At 41.4% G+C, this 10,980-nt stretch overlaps 1 long non-coding RNA gene across 1 annotated transcript; it reads right to left on the bottom strand.

Annotated features, from left to right (window-relative positions):
* Nucleotides 1–667: 667 nt before the first annotated feature.
* Nucleotides 668–3,932, bottom strand: LOC127009836 (uncharacterized). The gene is made up of 2 exons (XR_007762473.1): nucleotides 3,213–3,932; nucleotides 668–1,307 (listed from the first exon to the last, which is right to left on the bottom strand). It is a non-coding gene; the product is annotated as an uncharacterized LOC127009836 (long non-coding RNA).
* Nucleotides 3,933–10,980: the final 7,048 nt, after the last annotated feature.

Here is a 10,980-nt window from a genome sequence, read left to right as displayed (position 1 = left end):
GTAAGTGGTTCACTGAGGACCTCCTTGCATTCTTTCTGAACCCGTGGGAATATTTCGTCTGGGCCCGACGATATGTTTTTCTTCAACCTACCAATCTCATCCTGGACTACCTGCCTAGTGATGATCACAATCCTCATCTTGTCGTTATCTTCGCCCTCATATATCTGAACTCTCTCCGGAATGGTTGTTAGATTTTCCTGTGTAAAAACTGAGATGAAATAGTCATTCAACGTTTTACTCATATCTTTTCCATTCTCAACGAGCTCACCTGTGTTTCTTTTCAACGGTTCAATTCTCTTCCTTGTTTTCGTTTTGTACAAGAAGAAGAAGCCCTTGGGATCGCTCTTGGCCTCGTTGGCTACCCCAATCTCATAATTCCTTTTTGCTAGGAGGGTGTTCTTCTTCACTGATCTGGTTAGTTCCAAAATCTAAACACGTTAGGTCGGGCGGCCTGGTGGCTAATGTCAGCCTGGTCCGCGCAGTGACGTCACGCGTGGGCCAGCGGCTGGATTCTGCTGCAGTTTTCAGCTGGGTTTTGAGTTCTTTAAACAATATTCTCTCTGTTTTTTCTTTACTTATCCTAAATATTTATTAAATTTTACTCAATTGGGGATGTGAGTCCTTCAGTAGGCGTTTTGGAAAGGTCGAGTAAGGGGTAAAGTCTTCGTACTGCAGGTGTCTTTATTGCTACTTAACAGTTATTTACATGAACATAAAATATTATTTACAGCATATGTATATATTTACAGCATATGTAGCCTATGTTATCATTTTCATTTTCTTCCTTGCCATTCCCCTACATTCATCGCGAATAAGTGCATTCTGTCTCTTCTGTTTGTTCTGTTTGATCATTTTATTCAGGTGCCTCATCCTAAAGAAGATAGATATTCTAGCAAAAAATGCAATGACTTCAGATGACACATGTACTCCTGCACGTTCCATTTCTGCAGTAAGAGTTTGTACACACTCAGTGCCTGCCCTCAGCTCTTCACCATGAACGGCTTTAAATACTGCCCTCATAGTACTTAACTGGGAAGAAAAGCTATCAGAAGGCATATATAAATGACCTCTACTGATCATTTCAGTCCATGAGTTAGTTGGCGACCCACAGTTCTCTGCCACATGTCCTAGATTTGGGTATTTCATTGAAAACTTTTTCACAATGTAGCCGCCAATATACTGTAGAGACTGTTCTTCTATGACTGTACTAGCTGACTCCAATACATTCACATTTTCCATATTTTCTTGGTTTTCATGCAAGTCCACAGACACTTCATCGCCCACCGCTTCCGTATCTAACTCCATATCTTTAAACAGAAGACTAGTTAGGCAGATTTCCAGTGCAAGTTCGCGATCGCGAGAGTCTGATTTACTCTGTGTTTTACTGGGTACTTTAGCCAAAAAAGAATCACAAAGTTCTTCATTTTGGCTTACATTACTCTTTTCACTAACCAAAGCAACCTCTCTACCCAACATGATCTTTAACCTGTACTTAAAACTAACAGCATCTGGGTGATCATGAGTGCTGCCCATCTGCCTGATACAGCCAAATACATTTTCTAGGCAGTCTTGATTCAACCTCCTAGTCATTATGAAATCAAGTTGATGACTTTGTTTCAGCATTTCAAAGAGTCCTATGAGCGACTTGCAAGATAAAATTATCCCCTTTTGAAAAGCGTAGAGTGATCTAGATCTAGAGTTCTTTACTCTCATAGTTGACATTAGGTTTACCATTCGAAGCAGTATGTCTTCCTGCAGCTCCAAATGCATGCCAAATGCACAGGGCTGTTGTTTATCCCCATACATATGTGAATTCATAACATCGAACCACTGATCCGCAAAGGAGAGAAAATTAGCTGTTGCCTTCCAGTTTTTGCTCGTCAACAGTCCTCGCTCTCCTAAGTATTGTATAGCACTTGCACAGCTTTTTGAAAGAAGCTGTGTTGCATACTTTACCCTTTGTCTTTGCTGTCCAACCACATTAAGGTGCACATCACTCACTTTATAAGCTAACCCATATTCTGTTTTTGTCTTTACTAGCATTTCACGAATACATTCATCAGAAACCGTATCACCATTTTCTAGGACAAATCCTGAATCCAGAAGATTGTTTCTGATTAGTTTAATCATATGTGGGACATCGGCAAAAAGAAATACTTCCCTGTCGGCACATGGATTTTTGAAAGACACTTTGTTAGTTTTGACCGGATCTATGCCCAGTGTCTTCCATAAGCGAAGATTAGTAGGTCCTAAATCATGTACTATACCTATTACTTGGTAGCCTACTGCTTCCACTTTTTCAATTAAATCCAGTACAATATCATGCATCTTTGAGTCATCGAACTGAAAATAAATTGGTTGCTTCCATTGGCCTACCAGGCTTCTCAGCATCACAACCTGCACATACTTATGTGGCTTATATAATGTGTCTGTACCCTTATCATAACTCCACTGTTTGCTAATACTCATTTCATCGAGACACATGACTACTAAATTTTCTTTAGCATCAATAGTATCTGATTTTGACTTCATGAGTTGTAAGACAGATGACAAGATGCCTGGTTCACAAATAAAATTTCTCGCTCTGTCTTTCAGTGTTGTTTCAGACGGTAATGGGAAGCCTTTCACATTTCTTAAGTATCTGTAGCATTTCGGACTAAGGCTCTTTAGTGTCATGGCAGAAGCTATATCTTCTTCTGGCCAATGTTTCACAGTTTTTCTGTTATTAATGATAGCATCAATTTGGGTTTGTGTGAAGAAAGGTTTCAGAATATTGTTCACTTTTGTGTTTACCTCAGTATCAATAGCATGTTCAGAGTTCTTTTCTTTTAAGTTGACATAACTGGTACGCCACTGTTGCACTTCATCCTGTAGCTTACTTATTTGGGCAGATAAGCTTTCACGGATTTCCTGACAGTCTTTGCAGGGTGTCGGTGACCTACTTTCATTCTGCAAGAGGCCTCCATCACTCCTTTCTTCATTAGAAGCTGATAGTTGTGTGACCATGCCACCCCCGTCACTAGTGTCTACCTCAGAGCTTTCACTTGGACTACATTCACACAGCATCTTTTCCACACTTCTCTTCTGGCTTCGCTTTTCTGCCCTCTCCGCCCTCTTGGTCGAAATTTCTTCTGAACTGGTAACTGAAACAACGGAGACCCATTCTGAGAACATGTCAAGAACGGTGTTCTTCATGGAGACTTATGAAATACGTGTTTACACCGTGGAGAATCGCATACATCATTGATGCATACAGAGACTCATATAAAATCTAGATACATTGTGGGGATACACATAAAACCTACATATAACATAGGGAGTCATATAAGAGCTGCATGCATCATGATATGTACAATCCTCATTTTTCATGAGAATTCAAGGACCGAATACTGCCTACATATATCTTGGTCATTTATTTAACATCACTACTAATATACATAACAAATAGTTAAGCAACACTTACCATTTGGGAGGAAGAGTGATGGTACAGCTTCTTTCTTCAGAAGTCGTTTATTCCGAGGACTTTCAACACCAAGTAACCGACTTTTCATATCATCCATGTAACTGTCACTGGTAAAGTGCTTAGAACATACAACAGCATTTTTAGCATTGATTGAATCTCTCCTACGGCACACATTTACCCACACCTGTCTCAGTTTCTCGTCTCTTGGGAATCGGAAACATCGTAAGTTATTCTTGCCCCCTTTACCTTTTTTATTGCAACAGCCAAATACCGCACACTGATTTGGCATCGTTATTAATAATATTTACACTCCTCGGGACATGTGCCCTATGCAAGGCACAGAGGCAGACTGAAGGCCAGAACTATATTCGGAGGGGATTTAGATTATGGGATTAAGTCCACACCCTAAATATTGCGAAAGACAGAGTAGGAGCGGCTCCGACCGACGCCCTCCTTGGCCCACACGTGACGTCATCACCACCTGTCACCTGCGCGCGCGGTCTCGTCCCGCCTGACCTAACGTGTTTAGATTTTGGTTAGTTCAACATACCTACCCCTGAGGTGGGTTTCCCCGTTCTTTATTTTTCTATAAATTCCTCTGTTCAAGTCAATCTCATATTTGAGTCTGCGAGTCATCCATTTAGGGTCGTTATTTTCCTTTTTACGTGCTTGGTAAGAGATATGCTCTCTCTGACCCTCTGCTGTTACTCTAACTAAATTATTGTAGGTCATTTTTACATGGTTCCCCTGCCCTTCAGGTTCCAGCCCTGAGATCTGGCCCTCATCTAGCCCTAAGGTTTTCCAATATACCTCCTCAAGGTGTCTTCTAAGCCCCTCGTAATCGGCTCTTCTAAAGTCTGGCACCAACACAGGGTTGAGTACATGGGTTACCGCCCAGTCTACTAATTTCCTTGTGATCACTATAGTAAGACTCACCTTAGAGTGCGGCTGTGTCAGTGCCCTATGAGGAACAAGCGGGAGTACAGCGTTGCCACGTTTTCAACCCCACGTTGATTACCTCTCTCTCCCTCTCTCTCGTGGCGTTACCGCCACGAGGATTTGAACGTATATATATATATATATATTTTTATATATATATATATATATATATATATATATATATCTATATATATATCTATATATATATATATATATATAATTTTTTTTTTTTTTTTAACTTATGTCAGCTTATTTTAACGTACATTTCTTCACGATATAATCTAAAATTAATATAATTGTGAAACTACTTACACATCCCAAAACGAAAGGGAACCTGAATAATAAGTATAGCATTTTTTTTAGCAACGCTATAAAAAATGTATGCCACGTTTCTTTATATGCTTATAAATATATCATCCATAAAAAAAGTTAACTGTTCCTTCATACGTTATAATACTGATATTAAATGTGTATGCATATTTGGTGACCATATTTGTCATGGTTTCACTTATATTACAACACTTCTACATCGCGGGCTAGGAGACATGCGGCAAAGCTGTATGAGGGGTTCCCCCTACGCTGACCTCCCCCCCCCTACCCCCCTCCAAACGCACGTTTAGCCGAGTCAGACTATACCACCTAGTTCTCCCCCAATGTCTAGTTAAGGGCGGTATCCAAGAAGCGCTAGCAATGTTGTTAACTGAGATAGCATTGTTGCTAAGTGAAATAACAATGTAAACAGTTGTGAGCGGCATCCAAAGAACCAATTAAATTATGACGTCACAACGTTGCTAAAACAGCAAATGCCTCAGAGGTGTTGTTAACAATAGCAAGGTCCATCATGTTACATATATTTATGATTTTTGAACGTTAAATATAAGTTTGTGAGTATACACAGCCAATATTTCTTCAAAATACCGATATGTACACAATGCACACTCGTAGACAACAACACATGAGTGCTGTATGACTGCTGCCGCCTGCCCACCTGCTGAGGCCGAATATTGCTCAACCCCTAGTCCGTCATGGAGTTTTATATGTTTCTAGCTCCTTTTTCCGATCATGTGCGACCCTTTCACATCAACAGTTCACATCCAAGGCCTCGTGTGCCCTGACACTCTGGTTTGTCGTGGCCCAATGCCAGAGTCGGCATAATGTGAACGGGACCTAAGTGTTAATGAACTCATCAGTCACCATCCCACGGAGTGAGTTGTTTCAACTCATTTGAAGAGGTGCTGGCAGTACTGCGAAGGAGGATGAGAAGGGGGCATATGGATGTGGTTTTATTCCTCCCCACACACAGGTGTTGGTGGCCCTAGCTGCGTGTATTTGCCAATGGCTCATTTCAGCACGTTATTGGAGGTATTACCGGTGTTATTTTCTTTGTATTAGCATGTTTTTATACTGGGGTCTCCTGTTTTGTGTGCTGTGTACAGTTGTCTCGTCTTTCGTCCCTCCCCTTGCGTGAGAGAAAACGCGGCAGCCGTGTGATTGGCTGAAAATGCTTCAGAAAATCACTGTGATTGGCTGGCGGGTCTCATGACGTCATCGATGGAGCTTATCCAATCAGCTAGATTCCTGTCATAGCAACGTATTAACAACATGCTAAGCCTCGTTTCTGGATCGGAGTTTTAGGGCCGCTTTCACAGTTGTTTTGTTTGTTCTGATCGTTACCAACGGCGCCGATCGACGCTATAGTTTTCCACGTGAAACTGGCCTCTGGGGTAGTGGCGACTGCAGAGGAAGCGAGAGGTGTTGAGAGTGTGTGGTAAGGTGCAGGACTAGGCTAACCCCGCAACCGCCACTACCCCATCGGCCAGTTTTAAGTGGAAATTCTATAGCGGCGATCGTCGCCATTGGTAACGATCAAAACAAACAAAACGACTGTGAAAGCGGCCCTTAGGAATGTTGCTACGGCAAAACTTTGTTAACGTTAGCAAGGTCGGTTAGCAACCTTCTTATTGGATCCGGCCCCAGCTCACAGATCATATTCTCGATGTTAGTTAAGATTAAGTCTAAAATGTTGTTACCTCTGGTGGGCTCAGTTACTGTCCGCTTGAGGAAATTATCTTGTATTACTTTCAGAAAATCCTCAGATTTAAGATCATCCACCACGTCCTCCTAGTCTATATTTCTATAATTAAAATCCCCCATTATGCAGACATTTTTGCTCCTGCTCGCTCTGCCTAACTCTCATATTAACATATCCGTGTCCTGCCTGCTAAGGTTGGGTGGCCTCTAAAGAACCCCTAGAGTTAGGCTGTCTTTCCCTTTGTGGACGTCCAGCCAAACTGATTCTAAGACGCCATAAAAGGAAACAAATGAGTATAGCTGTTTGAGTAATACAGATAGCCCACTTGAAAAAAAATCTCTCTCTCTCTCTCTCTCTCTCTCTCTCTCTCTCTCTCTCTCTCTCTCTCTCTCTCTCTCTCTCTCTCTCTCTCTCTCTCTCTCTCTCTCTCTCTCTCTCTCTTTCTTTCTTTCTTTCTTTCTCTCTCTCTCTCTCTCTCTCTCTCTCTCTCTCTCTCTCTCTCTCTCTCTCTCTCTCTCTCTCTCCACGCCCACACCCACACATCGTTTCCCACGTTAACATATTGTAGAGAAAAAAAATATAGTTGTAAGAATAGTAAAAACACGTGTGAGGATAGTAAAAACACGGATAGGCTAATAGCGTTGAAGTAAAAATGTGCCTGTGTGTGTGTGTGTGTGTGTGTGTGTGTGTGTGTGTGTGTGATAATACTAAAATAATAAAAGGTTTATTAAGGTTTGGGAGCCAGACATTTATGTATTATTCTCTGCAATATTTTAACGTGGAAGACGATGTGTGTGTGTGTGTGTGTGTGTGTGTGTGTGTGTGTGTGTGACCACACAGAGAGAGAGAGAGAGAGAGAGAGAGAGAGAGAGAGAGAGAGTGTGTGTGTGTGTGTGTGTGTGTGTGTGTGTGTGTGTGTGTGTGTGTGTGTGTGTGTGTTTTGCAGGAGTAGGCTATCTGTATTACTCAGTTATTCCCTTTTTTTTTGTATATATATATATATATATATATATATATATATATATATATATATATATATATATATATATATATATATATATATATATATATATGTGAGAGAGAGAGAGAGAGAGAGAGAGAGAGAGATTGTTGGATTAGTAAAAACACGGATAGGACAATAGTGGTTCTTAACCTTTTTTTTCAGTCACGGGCCCCCTTTACTAATGTGACGAGGGCTATGGGCCCCCTGCCCATTACTGTTTACATGAATCATATTAACAACTTTGCATGCACTGAATACATGTACTTTACTTTAATTACTTAATATAATTATGATTGCCTCATAAATGTAGGCCTATAGCATACAAAAAGTATGGATAAAGTAAAAAAAATCTTAACAAACAACTCAGTCCTTTTCAAGTTATAAGAAAAGTCTACTCATTCGAAAAAAAGAAATACAGTCATCTTGTCTAAATTGAACTAAATTATATTTATCCTCCTCAACCATCCCACAAATACTTCTTTCTCTCTTGTCAGTTAGTTTATTTTAGTGAGATGGCTGTTCTTGTTTGCCTTGAATAAGAAGCTGAAACTGTGGAGTGGTCTTTGGCAAGGTGACACGCATGTCATCTCTGAACTTCAATCTGTTTCAACTTTTCGGTTTGATTGAAACAAGTGCTGAAAACCTTGATTAACAAAGATACGTGGTAGCAAAGGGAATGAGAGCATTCGTGGCTCGCTCCACCAGACGAGGGTAAGCTTGTGTAAACGCACATCAGAATTCTCCAAGACTCTTCAAGTTGAATTCATTTTGTAAGATTTCCTTTGTCCTATGGTCAATGAGGTCATCTTTGGCAATGTCTTCACTGCTGATACAGTCAATGTCGACTAGATAAGGATTACAAACCCATGTTTCAACTTTGAGGTCGCCTGAGCCGAAGTAACCTTTGAAAGAGTTCTGCAGAGTATCCAAATGTCTGCAGAATTCTGCCTGCAGTGAAGTTGACCGTGCATTGTTGTTCTCGCCTTCATCCTGCTAAAGCACTTCCTCTAACATTGGGAAGTTGGCATAGTTATATGACTCCAACCTCCTTTTCTATAGTGGCAGCTTGGCCAGAAAAGCTTTCATTCATTCAACAGCAGCCATTATGGTGACATCATGGCCTGAAAATGAAAGATTTACTTCATTCATATGGCCAAAGATATCCGCCAAGTAGGCCAAGGCATGAATGAACTCATGGTCAAACTGTCCTGAGAGTGCGCTTTCTTTTACTCTCAAAAAAGTTAAACTTCTCATAGTTCAACCAGTCGCTTCAAGTTTTTGTCTTCAAGACAGCCAGCGAACCTCTGTGTGCTAGAGAACTTCATATTCTGCTCCCATTTCTTAGCAAAATCTCTTAATATGCGATAGTTCAGAGCCCTAGCTCTGATAAAATTGATGACTATTTCGCTAGTAGACAAGACTAAACTTTTTTATTTTTATATTTTTTATATTTGACCCCTCACGGAGCCCTTGAAACCCATCCATGGACCCCAGGTTAATTAAGAACCCCTGCTAACAGGGTTGAAGTAAAAATGTGTATAAGAGAGAGAGAGAGAGAGAGAGAGAGAGAGAGAGAGAGAGAGAGAGAGAGAGAGAGAGAATCAACGTGTTTATATGGGCGGAGTCTATAATGGGTGGGTTGGCCGAGCACGCGCAGTGGTGACAGTGAGAACTGGGCCCGGAATCACAAAGATACTCAGTAACTACACACTAACATAAATACACACTATTGATTCAGCGACCAACGTTAACTTCAGATTCACGAAGCAAACCTTACATTGTAGTTAGAGGCAGCTAGGCCGCTGATTGGTTGATGACGTAATCGACCTCGCAGCGAATCACAAGTATGTTTACAGAACATTCAGTCAATCGTAATGGCGTGCACACACGATCCGGCCCGGCCTGTCCGGCCGGCTCAAAGTGGGCGGGGCTAAAGGCCTTCAGTTCGTGTGTGTGTGTGTGGGGGTGTACTTCGTCCGGCCTGGCCTCATGAGGCTGCCGGATGGCCGTCGGTCTGTGTTTGAAAATCCCTCCGGCGCGGCCTCACGCCTCACCGTGTGTGTGGCTCATTTGGCGCGGCCTTGAGGCGGGAAATCAAAGCGTCACTGGCAGCCGCCGTGTAGACATTTGCAACACGTACTACGTAGGGGCTCTGCAATTAAAATGTCAGACGTTTGGATAGTTAAGAAGTTCAGGGTGGACTTTATAGAACTTTATAAGGGCCAGCCATGCTTATGGAATGTGAGGCATATATCATATGCAGAGACATGAAAAACGCAGCCTATGAGATGCTCATCAATAAAATGAAGGATAAAATTAAAGATGCAGACTACGATATTGTGAAAAAGAAACTGAATAATATGCGCAGTTCCTTCAGAAAAGAGATGAAAAAATTGAAGCATCTAAAAGATCAGGTGCCATAGATAGCTGGTCAGCCTCAGGAAGCGGCTCCATGTTATCGCCGCGGTGGCACGACACAGCCTGTTAATTTTTCATGAGGCCGCCACACCGTGTGTGTGCCTCATCCGACCGACGATGCCCCGCCCACTTTTATCGGCCGGACGGGTCGAGCCAGATGGTGTGTGCCCGCCATAAGTCAGCCGCCTCCAGCTGCCGCTTCAAAACAACCCGTTCTCCTTTCCCCATTTTCCATCATAAAATGACACAATGGCTATTTATAACGTTTCTAAGACCATATTTACTTTATTCCTGCTTTTTACATCTACGTGATAAAGACGTTTTGTTGAAATTAAAGATTTTATTTTTTTAAGGTAAACTTTACTAAATTGTAATCTAGGAACTTATTCCATTGTTTGCTTCACATTTACGTCAAGGTAACTCTGCTGTTCGACGTCTTGTTATCTACGAACATGCTTAAGGGTAAGAAAAGAAGATAAGGAGGAGATTGAGGCAGGAAGAAAACAAAGAAAAATATGGGACAGATATCGAGGCAGACAGGAACGAAGGACGGACGGAAGGAACAAGGGAATGTTAAGACTGTCTTGCCATATCTGCGGCCCAATTCATAGGCTGTCACCCGATAAAGGTCCATGGTCCTTCCACGGAGGGACAAATCTCGAGATGGGTGGATGAATGGATGAGGAAGTAGGAAGATGAAGGAAGATAAAGGAAGGATCAATTGAAGGAGAAGGGAGGTCTGGCAGTCCCCCGGGCATCGGTGTCGCCATACCGCCCACACTTCTCATATGCCTCTCAAAGTGTGTTTTTCTTATCATTTTATAAAGAAATGGGGTTCTCCTACTCGCAAAGTTATATTTTAAGTTGAAAAACGCGATTTGTAAGCATATATATATATATATATATATATATATATATATATATATATATATATATATATATATATATATATATATATATATATATATATATGATAATATTGTTAGCGTTTATTACACCTCCGAGACAATAGATATTTAACAACAAATTTAGCGTTACACAGCGCGACGAAAAGCTTTGTGAATCCGCGCGCTACCTCGTGACGTCATCAAATAGTTGGTGGTTATTCACCGCGGAGCTTTGTGA

This window comes from Eriocheir sinensis, chromosome 42, assembly GCF_024679095.1.
Source record: "Eriocheir sinensis breed Jianghai 21 chromosome 42, ASM2467909v1, whole genome shotgun sequence".
Lineage (NCBI taxonomy): Eukaryota > Metazoa > Arthropoda > Malacostraca > Decapoda > Varunidae > Eriocheir > Eriocheir sinensis.
The sequence above is the reverse complement of the archived record's forward strand: the minus strand, read 5'-3'. Positions and strand labels throughout refer to the sequence as shown.